Raw genomic sequence first — 21,182 nt, 5'->3', positions numbered from 1 at the left:
GAAGTCTACAGACCGATGGGCGCGGGGCCCTGCTGGACGCGGACGCGGAGTCCGCTTGGCCGACGGGTGTGAGGTGCTGCTGGGAACGGACGCATGGTCCGCTGACGGCCGGGCGCGTGGTGGTGTCGGGGCCGGACGCGGAGTCCGCCGGATGGTGCACATGAGGCGCTGCCGGGGGCAGATGCAAAGTCCACCGGCTGGTGCGCGCAAGGCGCTGGTGCGCATGAGGCGTTGCCGGGTGCAGACTTGGTGTCCACCGGCTGGTGCGGGTGAGGCCGTGCCGGGCGCGGACTTGGAGTCCGCCGGCTGGCTGTTTCTAGCGGGGGCGTGCAAGCGCACCCACTGGGAGTAGCCTTCGAGCCTCCGGGCGACTCGAGGAGTCGAGCGGAGGGTCCTTGCTGTTGCTAAAGCAGACGGTGGTGTCGAAGGTGTCAGGCGCGGACACGGGGTCCGCCAACTGATGGGCGTGGGGCGCTGCCGTGCATGGACGTTGAGTCCGTCGGCTGAAGGGCGCGGGGCCCTGCCGTGCTTGGACGCGGAGTCCGCCAGCTGGTGGGCACAGGGTCTTGTCAGGCGCGGACGCGGAGTCCGCCGGCTCGTGGGCGCGGGGCCCTGCCTGGCTTGGACGCTGAGTCCGCCGCCTGGCTAGTTCCAGCGGGGGCGCGCAAGCGCACCCGCTGGATGTAGCCTCCCAGCAATTCAAAGAGTCAGGCGGAGGGTTCTTGCTGTTGTTGTAGCAAAAGTTGTCGATGGCGGTCGGCTACGGGCCGCAGCCGGCAAGGCTCTAGTCGGACAGGTGTAGCCAGCAACCAGCAAGGCCCCAACCGACAATGCTCCAACCAGATGGGAGTAGCCAGAAGCCGGAAACCGTCCGGGCTTCAACCAGCCGGGCGATGGGGTGTTCCCGCGAAGATGATCATGCAAAAGACAAGGTTAGTCGATGCAGGTATGTCAAATATTTGGTTTTGGTAGTGCACGTTTGTGCAGTGGGTGCCGACCCGGTTTCGTACGAGCCCTCTTATGTCTTTTTCATGCCGCCATTGGCTTCTGCTCTTGCTAGTCGGACAGCCGAGAGCCGGTCTGTAGCTGAGGCAAAGAGTGGGTCGCAGAATGGAGCGTACAATACTCGGACTCTCGGGGCAGACTTGACCAAGAAGATACTTCACAAACAAACGACCATGTCGCCCAAGCCGTTTTTTCCCTGGATGCTTTTCGCGTGTGGTGACCTCTAGCCTTTGCTCTCACTAGCTGGACAGCCGCAATGCGGTCTATAGCTGAGACAAAGAGTGGGCCTTCGGTACCGTACACGCTACTAAGCTGTCCCATGGGAACGAATGTATCGGGCCAAGCGGCCGGCCCCGGGCAAGACTAGATGGCGCCAGGGTGAACAGTTTAGTAGCTAAAATAAACGTGGGGATGGCCCCCGAGGGTCGCTCGGGGTATCCCTTGTTTGTGTACGGCATGAAGATAATGCAGGTGGAGAGTTCACATTTCTTTTTGGTGCCGGCGAGGCGGTTGTTGTTGATGATGGCCGGCGCGGCTTGCAGCCGGCGTGGCTTTTTGTTAGCGGAGCGCACCGGTGCACCCGATAGGTGTAACCATTGAGCCCTTGGCAGTCGGCGGGTGTGCCAGCTGGTTGGATAGGATCAACCGGACATTGAAGCGATGGGCAGCTCGAGCCGGCCCGATGTCGAAGTAGGCACGTAGGCCAGCCGGCCAGGTAGCGACACAGGTTGGGCGACCGAGGGGTGATGCAGATAAGTGGCACAATCTGCCTTTTTCTATGTTTTCTCTTATTCTTTTCTTTTTTCGGCCGATCAACCAGTCTCTTTCCCTGCATGCGCAGCCGACCCACTTATCCCCATGGGCAGCCGGCCACGCGGAATTAGGAGGAGCAGTGCAGGAGCCGACTGGGGAGGGGCAGCCGGCTAGTGGCGGTGTGGGCACCCGGGCGGCAGGCGGCCTGGCGAATGGTGCGGGAGCCGACCGAGCTCCCGGAGTCACGAGCGCAAAGCAGGGCACCACGTGCGGCCGATGCAAGCGAGGGGCGCAGCGGGCACGACAGGACGCATCGGCGCAGTTGGAGGCGGGCCAAATGGAGCGGCGAGGCAGGGGTGGAGCCGCGGCCCGTGCAGGGGCGAGCAGGCGTGCGGGTGTAGTGGCGCGGCCTGGAGCCGGCCGAGACTAAGGCCACCCGCGCAGGCGGGCGTGTGGGGGCCGGAGTCAGCCGATGGTGGGGGAGGGAGTGCGCTAGCACGCAGGGAGGCAGAGCTGGACCCGCCAGGAGGCCACTGGGGCAGCAGTAGGGAGCTCGGTGGCGCGATGGCCGAGGCGACCCAGAACAGCGCTCAACAGAGCGGAGACGGCCTGGTGGCGCACTAGTGGGTGCAGCGCGTGCATGCCGCGGGGCGAGCAGAGCCGATCGCGGGATGGGCGCGGCGAGCCGTGCGGGAGGACCATGGCGGGTCGATGGTCAGCCTTGGGCAGGAAGTTCCCATGGCTAGAGTCGAGGAAGCAGCCGACGCCGTGCATAAAGCGAGGTTGACAATGGGTGGGGTAGAATACGCTGTTAAGGAGAGGTGTAGGTCTGCCAGCCCGACGGGATGACCAGCGCATCGGGGAGCCATGGAAGCTCGCCGATATGTGAGGGAGCAGACCGGGTCAGAGTGGACACAAGGCCGAGATGAGCGGCCGGAGACAAGGCTTTAGGCGGACATGCGCGCATTGGAAAGGATGGACAGGCATGGGCACGGCGATGCGTCGCGTGGGCATGCAGCCTTAGTGCCGTGGAGGAGGGTCGGGCGCGTAGTGCGTGGGACGGGAGGGGCCAGCCCCGACTGTAGTCGCAACGGCGAAGGCCGCGAGCGCTGTGATCCGACGCGGTGGCGCAACCAACCAAAGCAGGGTGGAGCCACATGCGTGAGGGGAGGAAGCGGAGCTGGGTGATACGTCTCCAACGTTTTCCAAACTCTTTTGCCCATGTTTTGGACTCCAATTTGCATGATTTGAATGAAACTAACCCGGACTAACGCTGTTTTCAGCAGAATTGCCTTAATGTTATTTTTGTGCAGAATTAAAAGTTCTTGGATTGGCCTGAAAATTTACGAAGAATATTTCTGGAATTAATAAAAATACTGCGAAAGAATCTACCAGAGAGGGGCCACCCCCAGGCCACAAGCCTGCACGGCGCGACCCCCTAGGCCGCCCCCTGGCTTGTGGGGTCCTTGAGGCTCGACCGACCTTGTTTCCACTTATATATATTCCTATTGGGGAGAAAAAAAAATCAGAGAGAAGAGTTCATCGGGTTTTACGACATCGAGCCACCGCCACCTCCTGTTCTTCCTCGGGAGGGCGGATCTGGAGTCTGATTTGGGCTCCAGAGAGGGGAAATCCACGCCGTTGTCATCACCAACCATCCTTCATCACCAATTTCATGATTCTCTCCGTCGTTCGTGCGTAATTCCATCGTAGGCTTGTTGGACGGTGATGGGTTGGATGAGATGTACCATGTAATCGAGTTAGTTTTGTTATGGTTTGATCCCTAATATCCATTATGTTCTGAGATTGATGTTGCTATGACTTTGCTATGCTTAATGCTTGTCACTAGGGCCCGAGTGCCATGATTTCAGATCTGAACATATTATGTTTTCATGAATATATGTGTGTTCTTGATCCTATCTTGCAAGTTATAGACACATATTACGAGTTATGATCCGCATCCCCCAGGGTGACAATAACTGGGATTCTTTCCAGTGATTACCGTAGTTTGAGGAGTTCATGTATTCACTAAGTGGTAATGCTTTGGTCCGGTTCTCTATTAAAAGAAGGCCTTAATATCCCATAGTTTCCATTAGGACCTCGCTGCCACGGGAGGGTAGGACAAAAGATATCATGCAAGTTCTTTTCCATAAGCACGTATGACTATATATGGAATACATGCCTACATTACATTGATGCATTGGAGCTAGTTCTGTATCACCCTATGTTATGACTGTTGCATGATGAATGCCATCCGACATAATTATCCATCACTGATCCATTGCCTACGAGCTTTCCACATATTGGTCTTTGCTAAGTTACTTTTTCGTTGCTATTGTTACAATCACTACAAAACTGCTACTGTCACGTTTGCCACCGTTACCATTACTTCCATACTACTTTGCTACTAAATACTTTGCTGTAGATATTAAGTCTATCAGGTGTGGTTGAATTGACAACTCAGCTGCTAATACACGAGAATTTTTTTTGGCTCCCCTTGAGTCGAATCAATAAATTTGGGTTGAATACTCTACCCATGAAAACTGTTGCGATCGCCTATACTTGTGGGTTATCAAGACCTTTTTCTGGTGCCATTGGCGGGGAGCATAACTTTATTCTATGAGTCACTTGAATATTATATCTGTTGATCACAATGAGGAATCTGAAAGACGCTACAACCAAGATCTACCCCTCAACTACGAGGGCAGGTAAGGAACTGCAATCTAGCTCTGCACTCGATTCACCCTTTGTATGAGTAAATTTGCGACACCACCACCTGCCACTGAATCTGATATGTCGCAAGTAATTGATGATGCTACTTCTGCTATGCATGATGCTTATGATGATACTTTCCTTGATACTACTGTGCCACTTGGTGAATTTCTTGATGAACAAATTGCTAGAGTGAATGCTAAAACTAATGATATTGCTGAATCTGATGAAACCGAACACTATGATTCACCTACTAGACCTAGCTCTCCTAGATATGAATTGCCTAATATACCTAAGGGTTATGTTATAGAAGGAGAAGTAGATAGGGACTTCCTTGCTTGTAAGGATAGAGATGATCTTAAGAAATTGCTATGCAAGTGGAAGGAAAAATCTTTGAATGCTAGAATGCAATATGATCCCAAGTTTGCTACTTCACCTATCTGTGTTACTGATAAGGATAATGATTTCTCTATCGATCCAGAGTTAGTTACTTTGGTAGAATCTGATCCTTTTCATAGTTATGAATCTGAAACTGTTGTGGCACTGTCTTAGGTATATCTTGTTTTCTGATTTTTAACTGATGATACCCAGTCCTTAGGTCAATTTTGGAGAATACTCGTGCTCCACTTAATTGGTCGAATAAGTCATCAATGCGTGGTAGTGGGTACTTATTTTTAATAGCGACCTCATTTAGCTGACGATAGTCTATGCACATTCGCAAACTTCCGTCCTTCTTCTTGACAAACAGTACTGGTGATCCCCATGGTGAGATGCTTGGGAGGATGTATCCTTTTTGCAGTAATTCGTCCAACTGTTTCTTTAGCTCTACCAATTTCGTTCCTGGCATATGATAGTATTTCTTGTAAATTGGGGCAGTACCGGGAACTAATTCGATTGCGAACTCCAACTCCCGGTCAGGTGGCATTCCTGGCAATTCCTCGGGGAACACATCTGGAAATTCACATACCACCGAAATCAAGTCATATCTGTGACCTCTGCTTGGCATGCCATTCCGTTCCTTGACTTCATGTTGTTGGCGAGAAACTGGACGGCTTGACCGACCGGATTAACCAGCATCATAGTTCTGGTGGCACAATTGATACACACTTTATGGGGTGTCAACCAGTCCATCCCCAATATTACGCCTAATCCCGAGGATTCAATGGCAATTAGTGCAGTTGGAAAGGTAGCTCCTTGTATTCGTATTTCTAGATCCCGGTATACGAGATTTGTTCTGAGCATAGAGCCAGGGGATTGTACCACCACGATTTTATCCAACAACGAAGGGGAAAATTGGTGTATGGCGGCAAAAATCCTCGAAATAAATGAGTGGGAAGCCCCTAAATCAAATAAAACTATTGCTGGTATGTTGTTAACAGGGAACATACCGATAACGACTTCTGGAGCTTCGCACGCTTCTTCGGCGGAGATATGGTAGACGCGTCCTTGATTAAACTTAGGGTTAGGGCGGCGTCCAATAGTGCTGACCTGCGGTTTGATGTTAGAGGATGGTTTTCCGCTATTGGTGGGGCACTACTTTGCATAGTGTCCACTTTGGCCGCAAGTGAAACAGGTGTTGTTGCGGTGGCAATCCTCTAGCACTGGCTATTTGCGAAGGCCTTGTTCTGGCTCACTGTCTTGTTGGTATTGTTACTGTTGTTCTAAGTGGACTTGTAGATAGTGGTGTTTGGTTGCCAGGTACGTGGCTTCTGTGCAATCTGCTCCTTGCTGTCCTTCTTGGGTTCAAACTTCCTCTTGCGGTCATCGTATCAAGTCTTAAGCTCTTGTTCGGCTATGAAGGCTTTGTTTACCAGCGTTTGGAAGTCTGGAATGTCCAGCATACAAAGCTCACAATGGAGGGTATGGTTTAGACCGCCTAGGAAGCGATCAATCTTCCTTTCCTCAGTGTATACATCATGAGTAGAATATCGTGCCAGATTGTTAAACTTTTTCAGATACTCGACTATAGTCATGCCTCCTTGTGTAAGAGCAAGGAATTCTCTTTGCTTCACTTTCATAATACCTGTAGGAATATGATATTTGCGGAATGCTTCCTTGAATCTTTCCCATGTAATCTCTTCTCCACAGGACCATGTTGCCTTGGTATTATCCCACCATATAGGCCCTTCTAGGTAGTGAGTGGCAAAAGGAACCTTGTCTGCTTCCTCACACCGGGCTATGTCTAGCTTCTTCTCCATACTCCTTAACCAGTCGGCGGCTTCAATTGGATCCACAACTTGGCCAAAACTGGGAGGCTTAGTACATTAAAAATCTGACAACTTGGATCGTGTCCCGTTGTTGTTATTATGGCCTACCATAGCGTGCATGCTTCTCATGAATTCCATGAGGTCCCGATTCCTCTTTTCCTCAAACATCCTCATGATGTGCTCAGTATTTGATGCCTGGGTGGTGGGGGTGGTAGGTCTTCTGTTGGTTGACCTGCCTGTCTGGCGGATCGACGGATAGGAGTTCCATCTCCGCCTTGACTACAACTTCCTTTCATCCTAAATTATTGTTCCCATTGCAAGGTACCGAATCGGTGAGCAACATCCATAAGGAAAAATCATGGTCATAAACACCAGAAAAATTCTCATGGAAAAGACGAATAAGAAAATAACATAATTATACAATATGACTCAACACTATTCACGGCAAGCTAATAGGGGTAAATATCATGGCTAGACTGCTCATACGGCAGTTGACATATGCAAAGATGCATGCTTCAACAACTCCAACCCCGACTCTAGTGGCGCGGATGACACCAACACTGGAATACCTCTGACTCCTCGTTGTTTGATCCTGAGTCGGAGTATGAACTGATGATGTTGACCTCAGTCTCCTGAGCAAAGACCACGTGTCGACGATGACGAGACGATCCTGCTTCTAAAGGAGCACGTCGCCTCAGCATCAGAGCAGGAGGAGTGGCAAGGAGTGAGGCCCACTCAAAAGGGGTCTCACGACGCCTGCCAGATGAAGTGCGCGGCGGTGCTGAGGAACTAACTGGGATCTCAAATCCAGGTGGTGGTGGAACTGGTGGTGCATATGAGGATGCAATAGATGACTGGGGTGGGAGTGGTACTACAGTTGCAATAACAAGTGCCGCCCGAAGACGGGATAACTCCTCAGCCAGGGATACAATTGTACGATAGCTGGCGCTCATATAGCGAGACAGCACAGCGGTCGCACAGTCACATGCCGGGTCTACAAGAGCAAAAATGACTCGCCCTGCCGATGGCGACAAGGTAAGGTAGTGGAAGAAACCTGGATGAGTCTGCATCTTAACCTCGTGGTGGCGCAAGTGGGTGAGAGCCTCCACTGCAGCAAACTGGATTGCCATCTCTGGAGTAGAAGACGTTCCGTCCTTAATCGAGCGAGAGTAGCTGCCAATCTCCGAGCTGACAACCATGTAAGCCTGAGCATGGAACTCGTACACGGACTCGGCAAGCTACTCCCGAAACACCTGGTACACTGGTTCCTCGCCATGCGGGTACAGTTGAAACCACACGTTCCGAAGCAGCGATGGGAAGGAGGATGGTGTAGGCTGATACGGGAAATGATACGGAACTGGTGCCATCTACACTCACAAAGCCAAAGGTCAGTAAAATAATGAGTCATGATGTATGCCATGCAACAATCAAATGCAGCATTCAAAAGGCAACAAGCAAATGCACACGCATGACCCGATACTACCCATTGTGCTAACGCGGCTACTAGGGTGTCCTACAGTCAGCGTGGCTCTGATACCAAGCGTTGTGGCACCCCGATTCAATGAATCAGATTACCAGTGTTTCCAACCCAGAGATCATGTCTTCTGGAAACACTCAACAACTTGGAACAAAACTAAACTGATTTTATTGATGGCATAAGGTTACAAATACATATATTACAAGGATAGCGAGGCCAAAGGCACCCATGGTGCTGCATTCGTATCTAAATTATTTATGGAACAAAGTGGGGCCTCGAAACTACTAAGTACTTCTACAGCGTAGTAGAACATAGCGACAACTCCATACATAGGGACACTGCTATGGACACATCCTAGTACGAACCATTAGGACCTCCGTCCTCGGCTTCTCCTGCATCTGGCATGATACGCCAGGTGAGTACTTGGAATGTACTCGCAAGCTCATAATAACCAAGTAATGCAGCAAACAATGGCAATAAATTATGAATAATACCACTAGGCTTTCCGGTCATCAACTTACTCATGTCCGGGGTTGTCTCACAACCACCGGGATGCCTATCAAGCATCTCCATTCAGTTGAAGGGTTCTTCCATCATTACTAACATCAACATGGTTGACCATCTACTGAGGTCTGGTCGGCTGTCCATTATTGTGGACTCGGCTATTCGAATAGGTTTTACACTCTCGAGAGGTTGCACACTTTACCCACACTATGGAGTACTAGCCTCGTGATCCCATTCGGGTGGACCAGCATTACTCCAACAAAACTTGCCTGACCCGTGACTCTTTCATCGTACCACCGGTGATCAACCTCCCTTCCGGAGTCCTGCCCTGGGTGGCCCTGTGTCCTCATGACACCTGCCACCGTCGTGGCCAAAATGAATTGTCCCACCTAGGGAAGGGCCCAACTCATCTTAACTGGGCTCACAGGGTTATCACCGCCTACCGGGCCAAGGTAGCACGCGTGCATAACCCTCCCTCTTTAGGGTATCGGTGAAATATCACGCGGACAGCCCAAGTCACGACCTTCCCATACCGGCAAGATGTGGTTGTACGATTATGCCCGGACAGGTGACTCGTGATCAACCACTAAGCCATGATACACATAGATATTTGTAACAGTAAGCACATATTTCTATATGATTGTTTATTAGACGGTTATTTTCTAGCAAGTTAAGTAATTATAATGCATGAAGATGTAGGTTATGCTATGCAAAACTACATCACATGGATATGATGGCTTGCCTTGATCAGTGGGTTGTTCAAACACTCATGGTCTTCAAAGTTTCACTATGAAAATATATTTGAAATAGCAAAAGAAAAAGAAAAGTCATTCAATACCTTTTTATTAACCAGAAATTCTATGAGTGCGGGAAAAATATCAAACTTTACCAGAAAATACAGGGGATCAGTACCAACTCAACGCAAAAAGAATCAAGTGATTTGGACTTATAAATAAAAAGATACAAATGGTCAAAGTTGCTGGTCAAATATGAAATAAAAGAAAAAGAAAAAGAACCTGATAGGGGCCACCCACAGATCGGCGAGAGGTAGACAAATGGCATTGTCCCCTTCTTCTCCGGCGGTGGCGCCTTTGGGTGGTCGTCGGAGACGGCAATGCAGGCGAGGATTGGCTAGGGCGAGGGGTCGAGGAACACCAGGGGGAAACCCTGAGCTCGATGGAGCGGTGCGGGGGGCTCTGGAGAGGGTGGTTGGCGCTGGCGACGGTGCGGCTGCAAGCGGAGGAACTCCGATGATGATTCGAGGCCGGAGGCCCTCTTGGCCTCGCCTCACTCAATGGGGGGCCGATTGGAGGCTGCAAGAGGGGGATGGAGAGCTCGAAGGTGTCAGGGCGCCCTTTAAATAGGCTGGCAACGAGCACAACCGATCTCTCCCGAAGCGGTGAGGATAAGCTCGGCCACTGGCGCAGGGGGGTGAGCTGGCCGTTGCTGTGTGACCTGAGGTGACGGAGGAGGGCAGAGGGTCGACGGGACGTCTACTACGCCATTAATGGCGCGCAGACGCCCAGAGTGGTCGGAGCTGACTGTTCGGTCCGTGGAGGGGCTTGGCAGGGAGCGGCGGCGACCCTCTCTGGTGACCCAGGGCCTTCCGGAGGTGCCACACGGCTGCCAGGGACGCCGTGGACGCTAAGGACATGGAGGGGTAGCGATGGACGGCTCGAGTGGCTCGGCCGCCACAGGGGCTGCACAACGCGCGCGCTGTGGCATGCCTGTACCGTGGTCACCAGGGTGTCGACCTTACTCTCTCCAGTCACTCCCTATCACCAGATCGACCAGTCATTCACTCCTGCGAAGTGTGGCATCAACAACAGATTCTGCCAGCAAACTAGGGGAGGATCCAGAGCTCAAATGGGATAAGATTAGGGCAAACTAGCATGTCTAGGTTAACCAGCATAGGAAAGACTACAGACTGGCAAAGTTGGACAGGGTTTGAAGATCAAATGGATAGGGTTCCTTTGTAAATCACCTTTTTGGTCTAGAACACAAAGATCTCATGGCACTCTCATGCCAGCCCCGTTAATGGTGAAACTTGGTCAAGGGGTGTCATTTAGTAGTGCACTCATGTCCAAAAATTTGCAAGTCATTTGTGCAAGTGTAGCTAGCACTTCCTTCACAAAGGTTCATTTTTAACAGAAACTTAGCAGAGTCTTACTGCTCAAAATTTGTACTATACCATAATATATTCTTACATATTTGAACTAGTTATGATCCCTTGGATCTAAGGAAATTTATTGGGAATTTTCTAAAACAGGAAAAATAGGGTTGCTTCACAAAGTGATAATTCTGGTCAAAAAAGAAGTAATTTTTCTAGCCAAATTTTTTTATATTGGGCAATGAAATATTTTTGAAGATTTTAAAATCATATGATACTGAGAACATGTGGAAATTTTTTTGGGGTCAATAGCTTATTACAACTATAGGTTGCTTCACAACCCATTGTGATGCCATAATTCCCCAAAATAGAAAAATAATTATTTAAAAGATTTGAATATTGCAAATTATTCCAAGAAAGGTCTTGGCAAGAAACAAAAGGTTTTGGGTTGCTTGAGACAAGAAATCAGAGACTCACAATCCAGCTTGCTTGAGAAAATTTGAAAATCCACCAAATGGCAAGTGAAACTCCATAAATATTTAAAAAGGAAAAGGTTGAAAAAATCAGGGTGTTACATACTTCTTGAGCTTGCGTTGGTTTTCCCTTGAAGAGGAAAGGGTGATGCGGCAAAGTAGATAAGTATTTCCCTCAGTTTGTTGAGAACCAAGGTATCAATCCAGTATGAGGAACAAGTAAGGCCCCAATCTTCGCACCTACACAAACAATCAAACACTTGCACCCAACGCTAAAAAGGGGTTGTCAATCCCTTCATGGTTATTTGCAAGGATGAGATCTGATAGATATATATAAAAGATTGTTAGAACGAAAAGTAAATAAATGACAGCAATATATTTTTGGTATTTTTGGTTTATACATCTGAAAGTATAATATGCAAAATAGACCTGGGGGCCATAGATTTCACTAGAGGCTTCTCTCATGAGGGAAAATAATACGGTGGGTAAATGAATTACTGTCGACCAATTGATAGAAAAGCAAATAATTATGAAGATATCCAAGGAAACGATTATGTATAGAGGCATCATGTCCGTGTCAAGTAGACCGAAATGATTCTGCTTCTACTACTATTACTCCACACAACGGCCGACTCCTACCTGCATCTAGAGTATTAAGTTCATGAAGAACAGAGCGCATTAGGTAAGATGAGATGATGTAGAGGGATAAACTCAAGCAATATGATGAAAACCCCGTCTTTTTATCCTTGATGGCAACAATGCAATACGTGCCTCGCTACCCCTACTTTGTCACTGGGTGAGGACACCGCAAGATTGAACCCAAAACTAAGCACTTCTCCCATTGCAAGAATTACAAATATAGTTGGCCAAACCAAACTAATAACTCAAAGAGACTTGCTAAGATATGAAATCATGCATATAAGAATTCAGAGAAGATTCAAATAATATTCATAGATAATCTGAACATAAACCCACAATTCATCGGATTTCGACAAACACACCGCAAAAGAGTATTACATTGGATAGATCTTCATGAAGATCATGAAGAACATGGTATTGAAGAACAAAGAGAGAGAAGAAGCCATCTAGATACTAGCTATGGACCCATAGGTCTGTGGTAAATGACTCACGCATCATCCGAGGGGCAATGGAGTTGATGCAGATGCCCTTCGTGATTGATTCCCCCTCCGGTAGATTACCGGAAAAGGCTCCCTCATTGGATCTCACGGGAATAGAGGCTCCCGGCGGCAGAAAAGTATTTTTTGTTCCTCTTTTTGTATTGGGGGAATATTTGGGAATTTATAGGAGGAGGATTAGGGTTAGGAGGTCTGCATGGGGGCCACAAGCCAGGGGCGCCCCCCTAGGGCGTGCCCTACAGGCTTGTCGTCTCACGAGAGGTCTCCTACCCCCACTCCAAGTCTGGCAGGTTTCTTCTAGTCCAAGAAAAATCATTTCGGAGATTTTATTCCATTTGGACTCCGTTTAATATTCCTTATCTACAATACTCAAAAACAAGGAAAAAACAGAAACTGACACTAGGCTATAGATTAATAGGTTAGTCCTAAAAATAATATAAAATAGCATATGAGTGCATATAAAACATCCAAAACAGATAATATAATAGCATGGAATAATCAAAAATTATAGCTATGTTGGAGACATATCAAGCATCCCCAAGCTTAATTCCTGCTCGTCCTCAAGTAGGCAAATGATAAAAATAGAATTTTTGATGTGGAATGCTACCTAACATATTTATCCATGAAATATTCTTTATTCTGGCATGAATATTCATATCCATAAAATTCAAAATAAAAGTCTAATATTGAAATAAAAACAATAATACTTGAAGCATACTAACAAGGCAATTGCGTCCTTTTGGAATAACGTGGCCTTAGAAAGTTATCCCTACAAAATCATATGGTGTGGCTATGATCCATCTTCCCAACACAAACTATCTAAATCATGCACAACCCCAATGAAAGTCAAGCAATTGTTTCACACTTTGTATGTTCTCAAACCTTTTCAACTCTCACACAATACATGAGCGTGAGCCATGGATATAACACTATAGGTGGAATAGAATACGATGGAGGTTGCAAGAAAAATGGAGAAGATAGTCTCACATCATCTGGGAATATCAACGGGTGATACGTCCATTTTGCATCATGTTTTCACGTTGATATATATCGCTTCTTGGGATGTTATTTCACTTCATGGTACAATTCTTATGCCTTTTCTCTCTTATTTTGCAAGGTTTACATGAAGAGGGAGAATGCCGACAACTGGAATTCTGGCCTGAAAGTGGAGCAAAGTTGAGATACCTATTCTGCGCAACTCCAAACGCCGTAAAAATCAACGAGGATTTTTTTTTGGATTTATAAAAAATACTCGGCCGAAGAAGTGCCAGAGGGGCGCGTGCAGGTGGCCACAAGCCTGCACGGCGCGACCACCCCCCAGGCCACGCCATGAGGGCTTGTGGGCAGCCTGATGGCCCACTGGCCCCCTCTTCTGCTATATGAGGTTTTCGTCTAGAAAAAATCAGGGACGATCTTTTTCGTGGATTCGCCGCCGCCACGAGGCGGAACTTGAGCAGAACCAATCTAGAGCTCCGACACGACAATCCTGCCGGGGAAACTTCCCTCCCGGAGGGGGAAATCGTCGCCATCATCATCACAAACACTCCTCTCATCAGAGGGGACTCGTCACCATCAACATCTTCATTAGCACCATCTCATCTCCAAACCCTAGTTCATCACGTGTAACCAATCTCCGTCTCGCGACTCCGATTGGTACTTGTAAGGTTGCTAGTAGTGTTGATTACTCTTTGTAGTTGATGCTAGTTGGATTATTTGGTGGAAAAGTTTATATTCAGATCCTTGATGCTACTCATGACCTCTCTGGTCATGAATATGATTATGCTTTGTGAGTAGTTAGTTTTGTTCCTGAGGACATGGGATAAGTCATGCTAATAGTAGTCATGTGAATTTGGTATTCGTTCGGTAATTTGATATGTTGTATGTTGTTTTTCCTCTAGTGGTGTTATGTGAACATCGACTACATAACACTTCACCATTATTTGGGCCTAGAGGAAGGCATTGGGAAGTAGTAAGTAGATGATGGGTTGCTAGAGTGACAAAAGCTTAAACCCTAGTTTATGCGTTGCTTCGTAAGGGGCTGATTTGGATCCACTAGTTTAATGCTATGGTTAGACTTTGTCTTAATTCTTATTTCGTAGTTGCGGATGCTTGCGAGAGGGATTAATCATAAGTGGGATGCTTGTCCAAGTAAGGGCAGTACCCAAGCGCCGGTCCACCCACATATCAAACTATCAAAGTAACGAACGCGAATCATATGAACATGATGAAACTAGCATGACGGAAATTCCCGTGTGTCCTCGGGAGCGTTTTTCCTCCTATTAGACTTTGTCCAGGCTTGTCCCTTGCTACAAAATGGATTGGGCTACTTTGATGCACCGTTTCTACTTTTTTTACTTGTTGCTTGCTACGAATCATCTCACCAAACAATCACTTGTTACCGACAATTTCAGTGCCTACAGATTTTACCTTGCTGAAAACCACTTGTCAGATCCTTCTGCTCCTCGTTGGGTTCGACATTCTTACTTATCAAAAGGACTATGATTGATCCCCTATACTTGTGGGTCATCAAGACTCTTTTCTGGTACCGTTGCCAGGGAGTGAAGCGCCTTTGGTAAGTGGAACTTGGTAAGGAAACATTCATATAGTGTGCTGAAATTTATTGTCACTTGTCACTATGGATAGTAATCCTTTGAGGGGCTTGTTCGGGGTATCTTCACCTCGAACGGAAGCACAAATAGTTGCTCCTCCACCTGCTGCACCTACTGAAAATATTTTCTTTGAATTTCCTTCGGGTATGCTTGAGAAACTGCTGGCTAATCCTTTTACATGAGATGGAACATCACATCCACACTTGCATCTAATCTATGTAGATGAAGTTTGTGGTTTATTTAAGCTTGCAGGTTTTCCCAAGGATGAGGTCAAGAAGAAGGTCTTTCCTTTATCTTTTAAGGATAAGGTGTTGACATAGTATAGGCTATGTGATGATACTGGATCATGGGACTACAATCGGTTGAAATTGGAATTTCATCAAAAGTTTTATCCTATGCATTTAGTACATCGTGATCGGAATTATATTTACAATTTTTTGCCTCGTGACAGAGAAAGCATCACTCAAGCTTGGGGGAGGCTTAAATCAATGCTATACACATTCCCGAATCATGAGCTCTCGAGAGAAATTATCATTCAGAACTTCTATGCTCGGCTTTCTCATGATGATCGCACCATGCTTGCCACTTCTTGTACCAGATCTTTTATGAAGAGATATATTGAATTCAAATGGAATTTATTGGAGAGAATTAAACGCACAACTCTGAAGATTGGGAGCTTGAAGAAGGTAAGGAGTCAGGTATGAATTTCACGTTTGATTGCGTTAAATCCTCTGTTGAGACAAATACTTTTTGTGACTTTAGCGCTAAGTATGGACTTGACTCTGAGATAGTAGCTTCATTGTGTGAATCATTTGCTGCTCATATTGATCTCCCCAAAGAGAAGTGGTTTAAATATGATCCTCCTTTAGAAGTCAATGTAGTTAAACCCACTCCAGTTGAAGAGAAAGTCATTGCCTATAATGATCCTCTTGTTCCCAGTGCTTACATTGAGAAACCAGCTTTCCCTGTTAGGATAAATGATCATTCTAAAGCTTCAACTGTGATACGTAGAGGCTATATTAGAACACCTACACCCCCTGAGCAAATTAGAGTTGAACCTAGCATTGCTATTATCAAAGATCTTCTGTCCGACGATGTTGAGGGACATAATATTCACTTCTGTGAAGATGCTGCTAGAATTGCTAAACCTCACGCTAGAGACAAACATAGGCCTGTTGTTGGCATGCCTGTGGTTTCTGTTAAGATAGGAGATCATTGTTACCATGGTCTATGTGACGTGGGTGCTAGTGTTAGTGCAATACCTCAATCCTTATACGATGAAATCAAAGACGAGATTGCACCTGTTGAGATAGAGCCTATTGATGTCACTATTCAGCTTGCCAATAGAGATACCATCTGCCCCCTGGGAATTGTTAGGGATGTTGAAGTCTTATGTGGTAAAACGAAGTATCCTTCTGATTTCCTCGTTCTTGCTACCGCACAAGATAGCTTTTGTCCCATCATATTTGGTAGACCTTTTCTCAATACCGTCAATGCTCATATTGATTGTGAGAAGCAAACTGTCACTATTGGCTTTGAAGGTGTGTCACACGAGTTCAATTTCTTCAAGTTTGGTAGACAACCTCATGAAAAGGAGTTGCCTAGTAAGGATGAAACTATCGCCTTAGCTTCTATTTCTGTGCCTCCTACTGATCCCTTAGAGCAATACTTGCTTGAGCATGAAAACGATATGCATATGGATGAAAGGGATGAAATAGATAGAGTTGTCTTAGAACAATATCCTATCCTTAAGAATAACTTGCCTGTTGAACTGCTTGGGGATCCACTGCCACCAAAGGGTGATCCTGTGTTCGAGCTTAAACAGTTGCGTGATACTCTTAACACTACTGGAAAACAGTTTTTTGCCATCTGCTAGCTGATGGCAAAGAGTGTCTTTACCGTCAGCTTCAGCAAAACAGACGGCATAGTACTGGCTGATGGCATACAGTCTTTATGCCATATGTCACCTCTTTGCCGTCTGCTAGCGGATGGCAAATAGTCCAGGGGCAGACGGCAAAGATATAGATAGGCCCACCTGACCGCGGGGTGGCTAGGTTAAACAGGAACCTTTGCCGTCTGCTAGCGGACGTCAAAGAGTCCGGAGGCAGACGGCAAAGAGTCTTGCCGTCCGCCGGCAGACGACAAAGCGCTAACTCCGTTAACGGCTCCTTCCCCCCACCCCGCCCCTCTCTCTCTCTGTAACGTCTCACCCCGTGTGCCCCTCGCTCTCTCTCCCCACCCCGCGCACTCCTCTCTCTGTAACGGCCGCCAGGACCACCGTCGTGCCGCCGCCCCCGTCGCGTCGCCGCCCCTATCGCCCCTGTCGCCGACCCTGTCGTGCCCCACTGCCGCCCCTGTCGCCCCTGTCGCCCCCGCCGCCGCCCCTCTCTCTCTCTCCCCACCTCGCCCCAGCTGCCGCTGCCCCACCACCGTCGCGCCGCCGCCCCTGGTGCCCCCGGCGCCGCCCTGCCACCCCCAACACCCCGGCCCCTCCACAGCCACCCCTCTCGGTGAGCTCCCACACCCCCACCCCCACCCCCACCCGCATTATTTTTACTAGTTTTATTATTTTTTAGTAGTTTTATTAGTTGTTATTGTTAGTAGTTTTAGTGGTAGATTTAGTTAGGTTAGTAGTTTTAGTTAGGTTAGTTAGTTAGCTTGGTTAGTTAGGTGGAGGAGGGGAAGAGGAGAAGAGGAGGAGGAGGAGGACAAGAAGAGAGAAGTAGAAGAGGAGTAGGAGGAGGAGGAGGAGAAGAAAAAGAAGAAGAAGAAGAAGAAGAAGAGGAGAAGAAAAAAATAAGAAGGAGAAGAAGAAGAAAAAGAAGAAGAAGAGAAGAAAAAAATAAGAAGGAGAAGAAGTAAAGAAGAAGAGAAGAAGAAGAGAATAAGAAAAAAATAAGAAGGAGAAGAAGAGAAAAAAGAAGAAGAAGTTGATTTTTTATTGTTTGGTATTTAGTGGTAGCTAGATTCTTTTTTAGTTACTTAGTGGTAGATTCTGTTTTTGTTATTTTTTTGCTGTTTAGTGCTATCTAGGTTTAGCGATAGGTTTAGTTAGCTTGGTTAGTTAGGTTAGTTAGTTAGTTAGCTTACTAGAAAGAATAGGAAGAAGAAGAAGAGGAGGAGGAGGAGAAGAGGAGAAGAGGAGGAGGAGGAGGAGGAGGAGGAGAAGAAGAAGAAGAATAGGAGGAGGAGAAGAGAAAAAGAAGATCACATGTTTGGTATTTAGTTTTTTGGAATTAATTAGTAGTTTTAGTGGTAGATTCTGTTAGTTAATAATAGATTTAGTGGTAGATTCTGTTAGTTTATTCGCCCATCATTATTGCTTAGGTTCAAGACTACTTCAAAGAAGATCACATGTTCTTTTGTTGAAATCAAGTCTCTCAAAATAATGTATCGTCTATATTTATTGGTACCGGAGCAAAACAGGACAACTTAAATAATATTGCCATCCTCAAATGTAGAAAATATCTTAAAGTTTTATATAAACTGAAAAGTAGTATAGGTAACCTGGAAAGTCCTCTGGACTAAAAGGGCAACTTCTGGACCTGCGAACTTTGCGTGGTAGGTGCATGTCCATGCACCAGGGTAATTGACCCAACAATGACATAATTAGCCCATTTAGCTCCAAAATACCATAATAAGCTCAAATGGCATAAGAACCTTGGTTAGCTCATTAATATTATATACTTAGCTTGTTTTCCTCTAAAATGGGATAATTAGCCCATTTAGCTCAAAAAAGACATAATTAGGTAATTTAGCTCCAACAAGAGGAGAAGAGGAGAAGAAATAGGCAAAATGAAAAGAAAGAAGAAGAAGAAGAAGAAGAAGAAGAAGAGAAGAAGGAGAAGGAGAAGGAGGAGGAGGAGGAGGAGGAGGAGGAGGAGGAGGAGGAGAAGGCCAAGGACCTTCTATCCTTCTCCTCCTCCTCCTTCTTCTTGATTTCTTCTTCTTCTCCTCCTCCTCCTCTTTCTTCTCCTCTTTCATATTATCCTTGCTTTAATTAACCCAACAATGACATAATTAGCCCATTTAGCTCCAAAATACCATAATAAGCTCAAAATGGCATAAGAACCTTGGTTAGCTCATTAATATTATATACTTAGCTTGTTTTCCTCTAAAATGGGATAATTAGCCCATTTAGCTCAAAAAAGACATAATTAGGTAATTTAGCTCCAACAAGAGGAGAAGAGGAGAAGAAATAGGCAAAATGAAAAGAAAGAAGAAGAAGAAGAAGAAGAAGAAGAAGAGAAGAAGGAGAAGGAGGAGGAGGAGGAGGAGGAGGAGGAGGAGGAGGAGGAGAAGGCCAAGGACCTTCTAGTCCTTCTCCTCCTCCTCCTTCTCCTCCTTCTCCTCCTTCTTCTTGATTTCTTCTTCTTCTCCTCCTCCTCCTATTTCTTCTCCTCTTTCATATTATCCTTGCTTTAATTTCCGCAACAATGACATAATTAGCCCATTTAGCTCCAAAATACCATAATAAGCTCAAATTGGCATGAGAACCTTGGTTAGCTCAGTAATATTATATACTTAGTTTGTTTTCCTCTAAAATGACATAATTGGAACATTTAGCTCAAAAAAGACATAATTAGGTAATTTAGCTCCAACAAATGATATATAGTTCACCACACATATACTTAGCTTGTTTTCCGCTAAAAATGACATAATTAGCTGAAAAACATCATATTTTGTTCTTCTTCTAACTTTCTTATTCACATTTTTGCAGATTGGCTATACTACATGCATGGAAGCTGGCATTCATGGAGTTGAACAATGTCGATGGATGAACTGTATATGTATATCATCTTGTTTTCATTTGAGTTGATGAACAATGTCGGACTATATGTATATGTATATATGGATAAACAGTGCAATACTTGGTATGTTGGTTCTTTGGATATATGGGGATGTACATTGGTGAATCATATATGTGTGGTGAATTATATATATGTGTTGGCAAGTATATGTGTGGTGAACTATATATCATATATGTGTGGTGAATTATATAAATGTGCTGTCAAATATATATATATATATATATATATATATATATGCTGTGAAATAATATAAAAAAAACAGGAACTATATGGTCTCTTTGCCGTCTGCCAGCTGATGGCAAAGACCTGTGCCATCAGCTGGCAGACGGCAAAGGTGCCACATGGCACCCAGCTGTGCATTATGGGGTGTCTATGTAGTCTCTTTGCCGTCAGCCTCCAAGGTGGGCAGACGGCAAAGAAGAGGGAACATGGGAGGGGGGAGGAGGAGGCAGACGACAAAGAGTGGAGGGGGGAGGGGAGGGGAAGAGAAGGCAGACGACAAAGATGGACGGGGAGGCAGACGGCAAAGATGGAGGGGGAGGGGAGGGGAAGAGAAGGCAGACGGCAAAGATGGATGGGGAGGCGGACGACAAAGATGGACGGGGAGGGAGACGACAAAGATGGACGGGGAGGCAGACGGCAAAGCCTCCGTTAACCCCTAACGGAGGCAACGCCTGTCGGCTGCCGTCTCGAGCACTTTGCCGACTGCTCCTAAGGAAAGCTGACGGCAAAGGGCTTTGCCATCCGCTTTGGTGGGGCAGATGGCAAAGAAGGTCCTATGCCGTCGTAGGCTGACGCAGAAATTTTGCCGGCTGTGAGAATCTTTGCCGTCTGTGATATTGTCTTTGCCGTCCGGGGTATTGTCTTTGCCGTCTGTGATGGCAGACGGCAAAGAAGCTGATTCCTGTAGTGTAAGTATGCCTATCTTGATGAAAAAGAGATATATCCTGTTATAATTAGTGCTAGCCTCTGAGAGTATGAAGAAAAGAAGTTACTAAAAACTCTGAGAAAGCACCGTGCTACTATTGGATATACTCTTGATGATCTTAAGGGCATTAGTCCCACTCTATGCCAGCACAAAATCAAAGCTGATTCTGATTTCAACCAGTTGCTGATCATCAAAGGAGATTAAATCCTAAGATGAAAGAGGTAGTAAGGAAAGAAATACTAAAGCTCTTGGAAGCGGGTATTATCTATCCTGTTGCTCATACCGATTGGGTGAGTCCGGTGCATTGCGTCCCTAAGAAGGGAGGTATTACCGTTGTCCCTAATGATAAGGATGGATTGATCCCACACAGGATTATTACTGGCTATAGGCCGATGATCAATTTTAGGAAACTGAATAAAGCCACTAGGAAAGATCATTACCCTCTGCCTTTTATCGA

The sequence above is a fragment of the Hordeum vulgare genome, chromosome 3H (genome assembly GCF_904849725.1).
Source record: "Hordeum vulgare subsp. vulgare chromosome 3H, MorexV3_pseudomolecules_assembly, whole genome shotgun sequence".
Classification (NCBI taxonomy): domain Eukaryota; kingdom Viridiplantae; phylum Streptophyta; class Magnoliopsida; order Poales; family Poaceae; genus Hordeum; species Hordeum vulgare.
This window is presented reverse-complemented; position numbering follows the sequence as displayed.